The sequence below is a fragment of the Gorilla gorilla genome, chromosome X (genome assembly GCF_029281585.2).
Source record: "Gorilla gorilla gorilla isolate KB3781 chromosome X, NHGRI_mGorGor1-v2.1_pri, whole genome shotgun sequence".
NCBI classification, from domain to species: domain Eukaryota; kingdom Metazoa; phylum Chordata; class Mammalia; order Primates; family Hominidae; genus Gorilla; species Gorilla gorilla.
In genome coordinates, this window is record NC_073247.2 from 60,125,585 (window position 1) to 60,140,250 (window position 14,666).

Here is a 14,666-nt window from a genome sequence, read left to right on the forward strand (position 1 = left end):
TGCCAGATTCTTCTTCTTCTCCTTCCTACCTTCTGTTAACTACCCAGTATTTATAGACCCATGGTCAGGCCAAAGAAGCTGTTGAGGAGTTAATAGTATGAAGTGTCTCCCTTAGTAATGTCATATTTTGATGATTTTCAACCCAATACCATTCTGGCATTAGGTGGCAATTTATTATATTTATTTAGGATTTCTGCCCTGACTACATCCAGGAGGAACATAGAACAACACAGAAATTAAAACATAGAGCAATTAGAAATAAATGCAGGACAGGGACCATCCAGTGGAAATGAAATCGATATTACTAGGCATGTGAGATACTAGACACTGAAGTTTTCTCTTTCTTTTCTTCTGTGTCCCTCCTTCCCAAAGACAAGCACAATAAGTTACATCGTTGACATCTTCTGGCCAAAAAACGTGTTCAGATGCAAAAGAAAACCCTGGCTCTGTCTATGCTAAATCTTCTGGTCCTTCCACTGCCCTCCCTTTGGTCTGGCCTTACCTGTGGCCACCTGTGACTCAGCACTGAATATTCCCAGGTTGAAATCATGATCTTTCCTGTTTAGCTTTGAGAATGGTGAGAGACAGGTAGGCAAGAGAGTTCCTGCCATCCAAATTCTCAACTCTGTCAAGCTATTCTTTTCCTTGGGTCCTGTACCCCAGTAATACACAATAATAACAGAGTTTCCTTATCTTACATTCCTCTGTATTGAATAATTGTACCACCATGAACCCAGATGTCAAAGCCCAAATTCTAAGAGACACCATGCATTTCTTGTTCCCCCTTACCTGCAGTCCACCCCTGCTGGCCTAGATCATTTCAGTTGGTAACATTCCTAGCAACTACCTGCTTATCTTTCAGCCATGAGCTTTTCCTGAAGCCTCCCCGATCCTCTGGTAAAATTGGCTTCTGGCTCTATTGTATGGTCCTTGAGGGCATTGACTGCACTTGTTCAATATTTTTGTTCTCACATCTGCTGTGTGCCAGGCAGGCACTGTGTTGGGTGGATGCTGGGGTTATAGCAGTGAATACAAAAGTCATGATCCCTGCCCTCTTAAGCCTTGCAGTCTCATGGGGGAGTTGGAGTGCAAATAAATACACAGATATTTTCTTATAAAGTGTTGTGAGTACTAGAAAAGTCAAGTCCTATGAAAAAGAATAGTAGAGACTGAATTTATAGAGAGAAGAAGGGAATGGGAGGAAGTGACAAGTTCATCTGAGACCTGAAAGATGAGGAGAAGTTATCCACGCAAAGAGTTGGGGGAACAGCATCCCAGGCAGAGGAGACAAGGTGGAAATCCCTGAGGTGGGAAGAATCCCTGGGTCCTTTCCCAGCATGGTCCATTGCAGCTGGACCATAGTGAATGAGGCATAAAGGGACACATGATAAAATTGGAAAGGTGGGCAGGGGACAGGTCACACAGGGTTTTGTAGGCCATGTTACCAAGTACCCTAACTTGGTAACATGAAGGCCTTGGAGATAGATTGGATATGGCAGAGTGACCAGTGAATGAATGGGGAGTGTCTCATTCATCTTCTCATACCAAATACCTGGCAGAGAGTGCCCAGCACATAGTATGTGCTCATTGAATCTTTGTTTAATGAGTAATAACTGCCTTGCCTTCCTATCAGGATTGCCATGGAGATTAAACGAGATAAAGTATGCTAAGGTGCTTTGCAAAATAATTCACTAGATTCTATGTAGTGATGCTTATAGGTCTTCACTGTCACTGGGAACCACATCCCCCCAACCCCATTCTCTGTTAAACTAGCAAAATCTTTCAATTAGTTCATCCCATGCCATGAACATGCTGATGTACTGTGTTCTTACATATTCAATGTGTCTCTTTTATCAATGCCTTTAACTAATTATGGGTGAGTGGAAACTACCTTATATCACACCATTTTGTGGCACTCCTGGTGTTAGAGATAATTATGGGTAGTGGTGCCAGGAGCAGTATAGCTTTCTCTTCTATGCTAAATCTACTTCTAAATCTCTCAACCTATAATAATTCATTATTTAGGAGCTGGATTAATACTGAGGAATAGCATTCTTTGAATTTGCGTTTGGATAGGGGCAAGGCTAATCATATCAGGATGTGGTTGCTACCAATTATGGCACTTGGTTTTCTAGACTGTTAAAAGACATAACAAAATGATCAGTGTTTTGCTATTTTTATGTTAAATATCTGTTCCCTATTTAAACTGCAGGAACTTCAGATGATTGACTGAAAAGTCCAGCTCCGTGCACTGTTGGTAGGCATCTAAGTTGGTAGAATCCATTAGAGCGCACTTTGAAAGACTTTTTCAAAATGTAACTTGTACAACTTTTGTCCCCATGAATCTATTCTCAAAAGGAACTGCATAAAGGTCACTTGTTACAAGGATCTTGGTTGCCTTCTAGTTGCCATCTTTTTACTATCAACAGTCTTATTAATGTACAGCATGAGAGACCAGTCATGTTAATTATGATATTTACATACTATGGAATGCTGTTCATTTCATTTAAAAGAGTAAAGTAGCCTGGACGTGGTGGTTCACGCCTGTAATCCCAGCAATTTAGGAGGCTTAGGTGGAAAGATCACTTGGGATCAGGAGTTTGAGGCTGCAGTGATTGTGCCACTGCACTCCAGCCTGGGTGATAGAGTAAGACAGTAAAGTAGATGTACATATAGTGACAGGGAATGGTGTCCAAGATAAATTTTTAAGTGAAAAAAGGGGTGCAGAATGGTATATGTTATAGGATCCCACTTGTTCAACACAAAGAAGGGAGTTATTATTTAAGAATTCGTGTATATGTGTTCTTGCATATGCTTAGAAAATTTCTAGGATGACGCACAAGAAACAGTTGTCAGTTACCTTGGAGATTAGAGGTGGCAAGGCTAGGGATTTTAGTTTTCACTTGACACCTTTCTGTACACTGCTCGACTTGTTTACAACAACCTGTAAAACCTTTAAATACTAAAATTTAAATAAAAACTTTACCTCACTAGATTATTTCCTCGACAATTTATACTAAGAAATAAAAGGAATATTAGTGGTTGAGGTGAGAGATCAGGTCTGAAGCAAAGGAGGCTGACTCTGATAAAACCAAGGGCCTCTAAAAGCTACCTCTGTGGCCAGAGGACTTAGGAGAGATGTTGCTTTGTTAAAGCGTAATGCTAAGAAAACAAGTAAGATTAAATTGGGTAAAAATTACTTTATTAGTTTTTTGATGAAACAGTTGTAATCATATAATTAGTTTTGATCTCTGGGTATATTAATACCTAAACAGCATAGTAATTGTATTCCAGACTACAATTTAAAAATTAAATGTTTCAATGTGTAGAATAATAGCTGTTTTTCTTGTTTGATTTGTTTAAATGTTGCAAGTGAATGCTAAGCTACAATTTCTTGAGCTTTTTACTTAAGGACCTGAGGAAAAATGCAAGTATAATCTTATGCTTGAAGTAGAGAAGATATAAATTACCTAATATTTACCTGATAATGTTTGGATTAAGTTAAATCTTTAAATTCTTAAGGCCCCTTCTAGCTCAGTCTCCCCCAAAAAGAGGGTTTTTGTCTGAGATACAAGAAGTCAAAGGGTTGTCTGTCAGAATGTCCTCTTGGTTTGGCATAATGAAGAGAGTTCCTTCACCCAGTTGTGGATGTTCAGAGACAAGAGTCACTATCCTGTGTTAAGTGACCCTGCTTCTCTAATATTTGGGGTTTTAGCCAGGAGATAGGTGGTAGAACACAAGACAGGTTTTACTTTAAGATATTGATTGAGTATCGTGAAAATGGCCATACTGCCCAAGGTAATTTAGAGATTCAATGCCATCCCCATCAAGCTACCAATGACTTTCTTCACAGAATTGGAAAAAACTACTTTAAAGTTCATATGGAACCAAAAAAGAGCCCACATTGCCAAGTCATTCCTAAGCCAAAAGAACAAAGCTGGAGACATCACGCTACCTGACTTCAAACTATACTACAAGGCTACAGTAACCAAAACAGTATAGTACTGGTACCAAAACAGAGATATAGACCAATGGAACAGAACAGAGCCCTCAGAAATAATGCCACATATCTACAACTATCTGATCTTTGACAAACCTGACAAAAACAAGCAATGGGGGAAAGGATTCCCTAGTTAATAAATGGTGCTGGGAAAACTGGCTAGCCATATGTAGAAAGCTGAAACTGGATCCCTTCCTTACACCTTATACAAAAATTAATTCAAGATGGATTAAAGACTTACATGTTAGACCTAAAACCATAAAAACCCTAGAAGAAAACCTAGGCAATACCATTCAGGACATAGGCATGGGCAAGGACTTCATGTCTAAAACACCAAAAGCAATGGCAACAAAAGCCAGAATTGACAAATGGGATCTAATTAAACTAAACAGCTTCTGCACAGCAAAAGAAACCCCCATCAGAGTGAACAGGCAACCTACAGAATGGGAGAAAATTTTTGCAACCTACTCATCTGACAAAGGGCTAATATCCAGAATCTACAATGAACTCAAACAAATTTACAAGAAAACAAGCAACCCCATCAAAAAGTGAGCGAAGGATATAAACAGACACTTCTCAAAAGAAAACATTTATGCAGCCAAGAAACACATGAAAAAATGCCATCATCACTGGCCATCAGAGAAATGCAAATCAAAACCACAATGAGATACCACCTCACACCAGTTAGAATGGCAGTCATTAAAAAGTCAGGAAACAACAGGTGCTGGAGAGGATGTGGAGAAATAGGAACACTTTTACACTGTTGGTGGGACTGGAAACTAGTTCAACCATTGTGGAAGTCAGTGTGGCGATTCCTCAGGGATCTAGAACTAGAAATACCATTTGACCCAGCCATCCCATTACTGGGTATATACCCAAAGGATTATAAATCATGCTGCTATAAAGACACATGCACACGTATGTTTATTGCGGCACTATTCACAATAGCAAAGACCTGGAGCCAACCCAAATGTCCAACAATGATAGACTGGATTAAGAAAATGTGGCACATATACACGATGGAATACTATGCAGCCATAAAAAGGGATGAGTTCATGTCCTTTGTAGGGACATGGATGAAGCTGGAAACCATCATTCTCAGCAAACTATCACAAGGACAAAAAACCAAACACCACATGTTCTCACTCATAGGTGGGAATTGAACAATGAGAACACTTGGACACAGGAAGGGGAACATCATATACCGGGGCCTGTCGTGGGGTAGGGGGTAGAGGGGAGGGATAGCATTAGGAGGTATACCTAATGTAAATGATGAGTTAATGGGTGCAGCACACCAACATGGCACATGTATACATATGTAACAGACCTGCACGTTGTGCACATGTACCCTAAAACTTAAATAAAAAAAAAAAAGTTGCCCAGTAGTCTAACTTTGTCATTTATTCCTTTGTGCTTTGTGGTATCTCTTACATTTATCACTTCCTTTAAATTCCAAAGTTAACATCTTATATACAGGTACTTAGAATGTTCTACATGAATCTTATTCAGCAATCTCTTAACTCATCACCCCAATTCCAGTCTCTTTTTTCCATCTGTCCTGCATAGTTCTGACCATGACAGCTCTCTGCCCAAAGCCCTTCAATTGCATCCCACTGTATATGGAATGAAGTATGAATCTTTTAGTTTTGAAGCCAGAATTGGATTCACATCCTAGCTCCACCAACTCCTAGCTATGTGATGTGAGGCCTCATTTTGTAACGTGTTAAATGGGAATAATAACAACTGCCTCATAGGTCCTGGTTTTCCTGGGCCCCTGTTTATTCCTATTCCATCTGATTCATACTCCACTCTCCAAAGTGTCCTGGTTTTGACAATTAAATCATTTGGTCAATAAAGGGTTTTTACGAAGAGTTAATGAGACAATGTATATAAATATAACAGGCCTGGCATGACACTTTCATGTTCCCTCAAATGTACCTGGTACTTTGCTGACTGAAATCATATCTCTGACATCTCCAGCTACAGAAGAACCTACCCATACTGCATGGTCTTCCTCAGATGCTACCTCCTCACCTTTGTCTAACTTCTGTGGTAGTCCACAACTCTCTAACCATGTCTCTAACATAAGTTTGGGTTATGGTTATTAGTGCACATGTTTTAACTTCCTCAGAGACTAGCTTTTGGAAGGACGGTATCTGCTTCTGAATCTTCTTAGTCCCACCCATAATACCTAATAGTGTCTTCCACACAGAAGATACAAAATCACTTACTTAAATTTAGAAAGAATACAGCATTTTGGCTACAGGGTTGTATTTCACTTACCCACAGGCTTTATTCAAGCCTCTGCTTTCTCACTCCCTTGAAATGATTTCACTTGCTCGTTAGGGCCACAGCAAGAGTACTCTAATAGGAAATTTCTTTCACAGCTGGCCATTACCTTGATTGATTGGGGGTGGCAGTGAAGAAGGGATTCTGGGAGCTATGGTCCTAGAAATACAGAATAACTAAAAGCACAGGTTCTAGAGCCAGACTGCCTCAGACTCAGGCTCTACCAGTTACAATTTCAGAATACTACCCAACCACTTTATGCCTCAGTTCCTATCTGCTATACCGTTACTGGAAAGATTAAATGAGTTAATCCATGTAAAGCACTTTTAAAAGCACATGGTAGGCTGGGTGTGGTGGCTCACACCTGTAATCCCGGCACTTTGGGAGGCCAAGGCGGGTGATCACTTGAGACCAGTTTGAGACCAGCCTGGCCAACATGGTGAAACTCCATCTCTATAAAAATACAAAAACTAGCCAGGCGTGGTGGTGCATGGCTGTAGTCCCAGGTACTTGGGAAGCTGAGGCATGAGAATTGCTTGAACCCAGGAGGCAGAAGTTGCAGTAGCCCAGATCATGCCACTGCACTCCAGCCTAGGTGACAGAGCAAGAGTCTGTCTCAAAAAAAAGCACATGGTGAGTACTCATAAATGATAGCTATTATTATTGGTTCTTTTCTCTTTCTTGACCTCAGTCAACTCAGAATACTTTATTATGGAATGAGAAATGTAAGCAACATCCTCCATGCAGGGCAGTCAAGTACAGGCTTTGAGCACATACAAAGTCCAGCCCAATCAGAGCTCAGCATCTTCTCTGTCTGTCTTTCTAGGATGTCTGGTTTCTTCTCCCAATTCTTCCCTCCTTCATGCCCAGTCCAAGCTGAGGCCAGTTCTAACAGCTTCTGTGATCACCAGCAAAGATAAGAATCTTTCTGCCTTGTTCTCTAGGCATAACCTCCAGGTCCAGGTTCAACTGCAAACCAAACTCCAGGCAGCTCCTCATATTCTGGTTCCCACAACCAGAAAAAATATCTCAAAAGTTGCATTATTTATGATTCCAGTCTTTCTACCCGATTCCAGTCTTTCTACAGCCTGAAATTACATAGCCTTTTCCTTTCTCACAATTGTTCCCATTACTCCAGTCTCTACCACCTGCCCTATTATATGTCTTTCTCAATCAATATCTTTTTTTTTACCTGCCCGATGATATATCTTTCTCAATCAGTATCTTTTTTTTTTTTTGCAGGAGAATGGGGCTGTGTGTTTCCCTGCCCCACCCAATACACACATTCACAACCACTGCCACCTGCACTTCTCTGGGCACTCAAGGTGGCACAGTAGTCAGGGCATTTCTGGAGTCTCTCTGCCTCTGTATCCCCCACCCCAGTTTTGAACTCAATAAATTGAACACCATTTATTCTTTTTTTTAAATCTTGATTAATGTTTAATTCAACAAGAATGCCACTCGAATTCATTCTAATTTATCTGGAATACTTGTTTGAATTAAAATGTCCTTTCAAATTCATATCTAGTACTCCAGGAAGTAAAGCAAAGAAATTTTGATGGATAATGTAGGGCAATGAGTATAGAATCTTCCCCACATCAATTGATATCCACTTAATACTGTGAACTCTTCCAGCTAATAAAGGCTTGTCCTGACTTTCTGAGTATGTTTTCCTTTGATGGTCTTATCTAGGCAAATTTTTAAAAATTATTATTATACTTTAAGTTTTAGGGTACATGTGCACAACGTGCAGGTTTGTTACATATGTATATATGTGCCATGTTGGTGTGCTGTACCTATTAACTCATCATTTACATTAGGTATACCTCCTAATGCTATCCCTCCCCCCTTCCCCCACCCCACGACAGGCCCCGGTATATGATGTTCCCCTTCCTGCGTCCAAGTGTTCTCGTTGTTCAATTCCCACCTATGAGTGAGAACTTGCGGTGTTTGGTTTTTTGTCCTTGCGATAGTTTGCTGAGAATGATGGTTTCCAGCTTCATCCATGTCCCTACAAAGGACATGAACTCATCCTTTTTTATGGCTGCATAGTATTCCATCGTGTATATGTGCCACATTTTCTTAATCCGGTCTATCATTGTTGGACACTTGGGTTGGTTCCAAGTCTTTGCTATTGTGAATAGTGCCGCAATAAACATACGTGTGCATGTGTCTTTATAGCAGCATGATTTATAGTCCTTTGGGTATATACCCAGTAATGGGATGGCTGGGTCAAATGGTATTTCCAGTTCTAGATCCCTGAGGAATCGCCACACTGACTTCCACAATGGTTGAACTAGTTTCCAGTCCCACCAACAGTGTAAAAGTGTTCCTATTTCTCCACATCCTCTCCAGCACCTGTTGTTTCCTGACTTTTTAATGATTGCCATTCTAACTGGTGTGAGGTGGTATCTCATTGTGGTTTTGATTTGCATTTCTCTGATGGCCAGTGATGATGAGCATTTTTTCATGTGTTTCTTGGCTGCATAAATGTTTTCTTTTGAGAAGTGTCTGTTCATATCCTTCTCTCACTTTTTGATGGGGTTGCTTGTTTTCTTGTAAATTTGTTTGAGTTCATTGTAGATTCTGGACATTAGCCCTTTGTCAGATGAGTAGGTTGCAAAAATTTTCTCCCATTCTGTAGGTTGCCTGTTCACTCTGAGGGGGGTTTCTTTTGCTGTGCAGAAGCTGTTTAGTTTAATTAGATCCCATTTGTCAATTTTGGCTTTTGTTGCCATTGCTTTTGGTGTTTTAGACATGAAGTCCTTGCCCATGCCTATGTCCCGAATGGTATTGCCTAGGTTTTCTTCTAGAGTTTTTATGGTTTTAGGTCTAACATATAAGTCTTTAATCCATCTTGAATTAATTTTTGTATAAGGTGTAAGGAAGGGATCCAGTTTCAGCTTTCTACATATGGCTAGCCAGTTTTCCCAGCACCATTTATTAACTAGGGAATCCTTTCCCCCATTGCTTGTTTTTGTCAGGTTTGTCAAAGATCAGATAGTTGTAGATATGTGGCATTATTTCTGAGGGCTCTGTTCTGTTCCATTGGTCTATATCTCTGTTTTGGTACCAGTACTATACTGTTTTGGTTACTGTAGCCTTGTAGTATAGTTTGAAGTCAGGTAGCGTGATGTCTCCAGCTTTGTTCTTTTGGCTTAGGATTGACTTGGCAATGTGGGCTCTTTTTTGGTTCCATATGAACTTTAAAGTAATTTTTTCCAATTCTGTGAAGAAAGTCATTGGTAGCTGGATGGGGATGGCATTGAATCTATAAATTAACCTTGGGCAGTATGGCCATTTTCACATTATTGATTCTTCCTATCCATGAGCATGGAATGTTCTTCCATTTGTTTGTATCCTCTTTTATTTCGTTGAGCATTAGTTTGTAGTTCTCCTTGAAGAGGTCCTTCACATCCCTTGTAAGTTGGATTACTAGGTATTTTATTCTCTTTGTAGCAATTGTGAATGGAAATTCACTCATGATTTGGCTCTCTGTTGGTCTGTTATTGGTGTGTAAGAATGCTTGTGATTTTTGCACATTGATTTTGTATCCTGAGACTTTGCTGAAGTTGCCTATCAGCTTAAGGAGATTTTGGGCTGAGATGATGGGGTTTTCTAGATATACAATCATGTCATCTGCAAACAGGGACAATTTGACTTCCTCTTTTCCTAATTGAATACCCTTTATTTCCTACTCCTCCCTGATTGCCCTGGCCAGAACTTCCAACGCTATGTTGAATAGGAGTGGTGAGAGAGGGCATCCCTGTCTTGTGGCAGTTTTCAAAGGGAATGCTTCCAGTTTTTGCCCATTCAGTATGATATTGGCTGTGTGTTTCTCATAAATAGCTCTTATTATTTTGAGATACGTCCCATCAATACCGAATTTATTGAGAGTTTTTATCATGAAGGGTTGTTGAATTTTGTCAAAGGCCTTTTCTGCATCTATTGAGATAATCATGTGGTTTTTGTCTTTGGTTCTGTTTATATGCTGGATTACATTTATTGATTTGCGTATGTTGAACCAGCCTTGCATCCCAGGGATGAAGCCAACTTGATCGTGGTGGATAAGCTTTTTGATGTGCTGCTGGATTCGGTTTGCCAGTATTTTATTGAGGAGTTTTGCATCGATGTTCATCAGGGATATTGGTCTAAAATACACCCGCTTTTATATCATATTGCAAAGTAGTCATAATATTTATCATGTGATATGTTATCACCCTCTTCTGAACTCCTGTGTCTGTTATTACCTTTAACTAGTTGCTAGATAAATTGTAATGCCAGCTTTACATCTTTTCTGCCATTGTCTTAAACTGTTATTTAACTTCTTTATTATGGTTTAACTTTCTTATATGTTTATGTTAGCTCCCCAGTAGAGTGGAAGATACTTTAGGGATAGGAACATAGTTTATACATCCCTCTATTCCTCCTAATTCCTTAAGTAGAGTCACCCAGGAAGTATTTATTGATCTGATTTAACCAGTTCATGTGGCACAATAAGACTTTTTGTTTTGTACATTATACCCTGTTAATATGGCCGCAAATAGTATTGGGTTTTGGATAATTATTTCTTACTATGAACTCATAATGAGCCCAGAACCCACTTTTTCCTCCAAGTTTCTGTCTGTCCCTTTCTCTTCTAATTTTTTCAAAAATGTGCATGTCATCCCTGTGCAGGGACCATGCTAATCTTCTCTGTATCATTCGATTATTTTTTTTAAGATGGAGTCTTACTCTGTCACCAGGCTGGAGTGCAGTGGCGTGATCTAAGCTCGCTGCAACCTCCGACTCCCTGGTTCAAGCGATTCTCCTGCCTCTCCAGTAGCAGCATTTATGGGCTCGCGCCACCACGCCCAGCTAGTTTTTTTTTTTTTTTTTTTTTTGTATTTTTAGTAGAGACGGGGTTTCACCATGTTGGCCAGGATGGTCTCGATCTCCTGACCTCATGATCTGCCCGCCCTGGCCTCCCAAGGTGCTGGCATTACAGGCATGAGCCACCGTGCCCGGCCGCCCTTTCAATTTTTTTTTTGGAGACAGAGTCTTGCTCTGTCTCCCAGGCTGGAGTGCAGTGGCACGATCTCCACTTACTGCAACCTCCGCCTCCTGGGTTCAAGCAATTCTTCTGCCTCAGCCTCCTGAGTAGCTGGGACTACAGGCACACGCTGCCACGCCTGGCTAATTTTTTGTATTTTAGTAGAGACGGGGTTTCACTGTGTTGCCCAGGCTGGTCTTGAACTCCTGAGCTCAGGCAATCCGCCCACCTCGGCCTCCCAAAGTGCTAGGACTACAGGCATGAGCCACTGTGCTCAGCCTAGTTTTTTAAACAAGAACCCTTCTATACCTTTACTTAAATATTAATATAATTAAATTTTTATTTATTGTTCCTCTTGTTAGTTTTAGCTTTATTATCACATATTTTTCATAAATATCTTTATCCAAGTAATTAATAAAACATTGTTTGCTATATTTGTTTTCCGTTGCTGCATAATGAATTACCACAAACTTAATTGCTCAGAACGACAACCATTTATTATCTTGCAGTTTCCATGGGTCAGGAAATGGTTGTGGCCATCTCCTCTGCTCAGGGTCTCACAGGCTGCAGTCAAGGTGTTGGCAGAGCCGGTAGTCTCATCTCAGGCTCGGGGTTCTCTTCCAAGCTCATATGATTGTTGGCAGAATTTAGTTCTTTGTGGTTGTGGGATTGAGGCCCTCAGATCCTAGGCACTGCCTGCAATTCCCTGTCACATGGTCTTTCCATAGGCAGTTCATATAACAGCACCTTGCTTTTTCAAGGCCAGTGAGGGATTAAAGTCTCAGTTTGTCTCTCGCAATGGCAAGAAGGAATCAATAATATACACATATATACCTAGTCATGGGAGTGGCTTCTCATTACCCTTGCCATATTCTATTGGTTAGAACCTACTCACATGTCCCACTCATACTCAGGGAAAGGGGATTAAACAAGGACATGAATACCAGGAGGTGGGCGTCATTGGGGGTCACCTTATGGTCTGTCTGCTATATTTGGCATAGCTCTGAATCAGGCTAATTGAAGACTTTCTTTTTTTCTTTTTCTTTTTTTTATTTTTATTTTTTGAGATGGAGTTTCGCTCTTGTTACCCAGGCTGGAGTGCAATGGCGTGATCTCGGCTCACCACAACCTCCGCTTCCTGGGTTCAAGTGATTCTCCTGCCTCAACCTCCCGAGTAGCTGGGGTTACAGTCATGTGCCACCATGTGATTTTGTATTTTTAGTAGAGATGGGGTTTCTCTGTGTTGGTCAGGCTGGTCTTGAACTCCTGACCGCAGGTGATCACCTGTCTTGGCCTCCCAAAATGCTGGGATTAGAGGCATGAGCCACCACGCCTGGCCAAGACTTTTTAACTTACTGTTATCCATCAACAAACACTCACTTGGGTAAGGCTGCTCTAACAGCTGTGACTCTAACTTTACTGTCATCCACCAAATGTTTTTTCATCTACTTACAAAGATAAAATGAGAGATGATGTTCAGTAGTTTGCCTGAAGTCATTCATTGTGTGGGGCCTTCCACTGAGACAGAGTGCTGGAGTGGGAGCAAAGTTGAGATGATTTGAATTTGGGTGCCTATCAGATATTCACATAGAGATGTTCATTTCCCCATGGCCTGGGGTATAGAGAGGGTCTGGGCTCGAGTAGAGATTTGGGGATCCTTCATGTATAGATGATATATGAAGCCTAGGATATGAGTATACTTTGAGAGGGAAAAGGTGCCAAGGGTAGAATTCTGAGGGAAATCCAGGTACTCAGTTTGAGGGATTTCCCTCACCTCCTTATATAGCAACCCAAACAAAAAGGAAACAAGTTATCCAGCCTCAGAGGAAAAGCTGTATTATTTTGTCTACTTCTGCTTCAGTCCCTTCTCTGTTTATTGTAGATACTACTTATTCAATTATACCTCTTTTCTTCTGGTTTCTTCTTCTCTTCCTTTCCACTGGACCCATTCACTGTCGTCCATAAACATGTTCTGGTCTTCCTTTGCTGTATCTTCTAGCTACCAATACCTATCTAGTCAGCCACTTAATTTTTCTGGGCCTCAATTTCCTCAGAGATTGAGGGACGTGATGTAGGGAGGAGGTTATGATTTTTAAGAAGCCTCTTTCTGACCTAAATTCTGTTCTGCCATCTTATTTCTCTACCTTTTCCCGTTTTGGGTTGTGTTGACTGTTCAGTTCCTTTTTGAAACTTCCCTCCCTTGGCCACAGAGTTGTACTCCTCTAGTTCCCTTTCTGCCTGCCTCTGTCACTGCTTCTCCATTACTTTTGTTTCCTCCTGCCTCCTAATTATGTCCATATTCAGGGGTGTAAAGTTCTTTACCTTTTCTGTCTTTATACTCGCTGCCTCAGAGATTTTATCTACACTCCTGGCTTTACCTTTTTTTTTTTGGTTTTTAATTATAGAAGTAACACACAATTACATGTTCCTATTAAAAAATAATATAGATGCATCTAGAGTAAAAAGTGAAAATGCCCCTTCAACCTCATCCTCAGACGTAACCACCATTATCGGATTGGTGTTCTTTCTCCGGGTGTTGAGTCCCAAATCTATAAAGGTAGCTCTAAGCTCTAGATAGCTGCAATCAGGATACCCTTACTTGGATGCTCCACTATCAGCATATAAAATCAGCTAGCTGAATGGCTTTCGGCATATGGTTGATGTGTTTTTTTTTTTAATTCTGTGGTTCTTTCATGTCTTATATTTATTTCTTTTTGTGTCTCTATAGCATTAAACGGTAGATATTCCTTACATGTTTGGTTGATTCTGTTATTTTGCAGCTGATAACCTCTCATTAGTACTCCTTCCCAATTTGCTTATATGCATAGACCCAAGGAAATAGAATAACCCTCTGTCAGTACTTTAGATGAAAAGGTGGGTGGCTGAGTATAGGGCTTAATCACTGGGAACCAGAACACATGAGCAATTCAGCGGGTAACAATTAAGTATGGGGGCTTAAGGAGAATGGGGTGGTAGATGGGTAGTATATTGAAAACTTTGGTCAGTAAATTAAAGCCAGGGTGCTAACATTAAATATATCATGGGTTGTAAAATATAAATATCTTAATCTAAAATATTAGCTACCAAAATCACTGTTCATGTGAAAACATTGTTTTGGCTCTGAAAAAGATACATGGATAATCTCTGCAGTGTAATGGGTCATTTTGCAAAAGTATATTCTACTATATGTGTATTAAATGCAAATTAATTGGAAAGATTGCCAATGAGAGTGTATCATTGCATGTTGTATTAATGAGGCTGTGTTGCATAAGCAGTTACACACTGAAAATTGCCAGTCTCTGTAAAAGCTTAATTCCAAAGAAATTTAGGATAATCATGGACAGG

At 40.3% G+C, this 14,666-nt stretch overlaps 1 protein-coding gene and 1 pseudogene across 2 annotated transcripts in view; one reads left to right on the top strand and one right to left on the bottom strand.

Moving 5' to 3' along the window:
* The window catches only part of CLCN5 (chloride voltage-gated channel 5), a 161,556-nt gene that overhangs the window by 11,901 nt on the left and 134,989 nt on the right, over nucleotides 1-14,666 (top strand). The window lies entirely within an intron of this gene.
* On the bottom strand, nucleotides 10,922-11,022 carry LOC115932500 (uncharacterized; annotated as a pseudogene).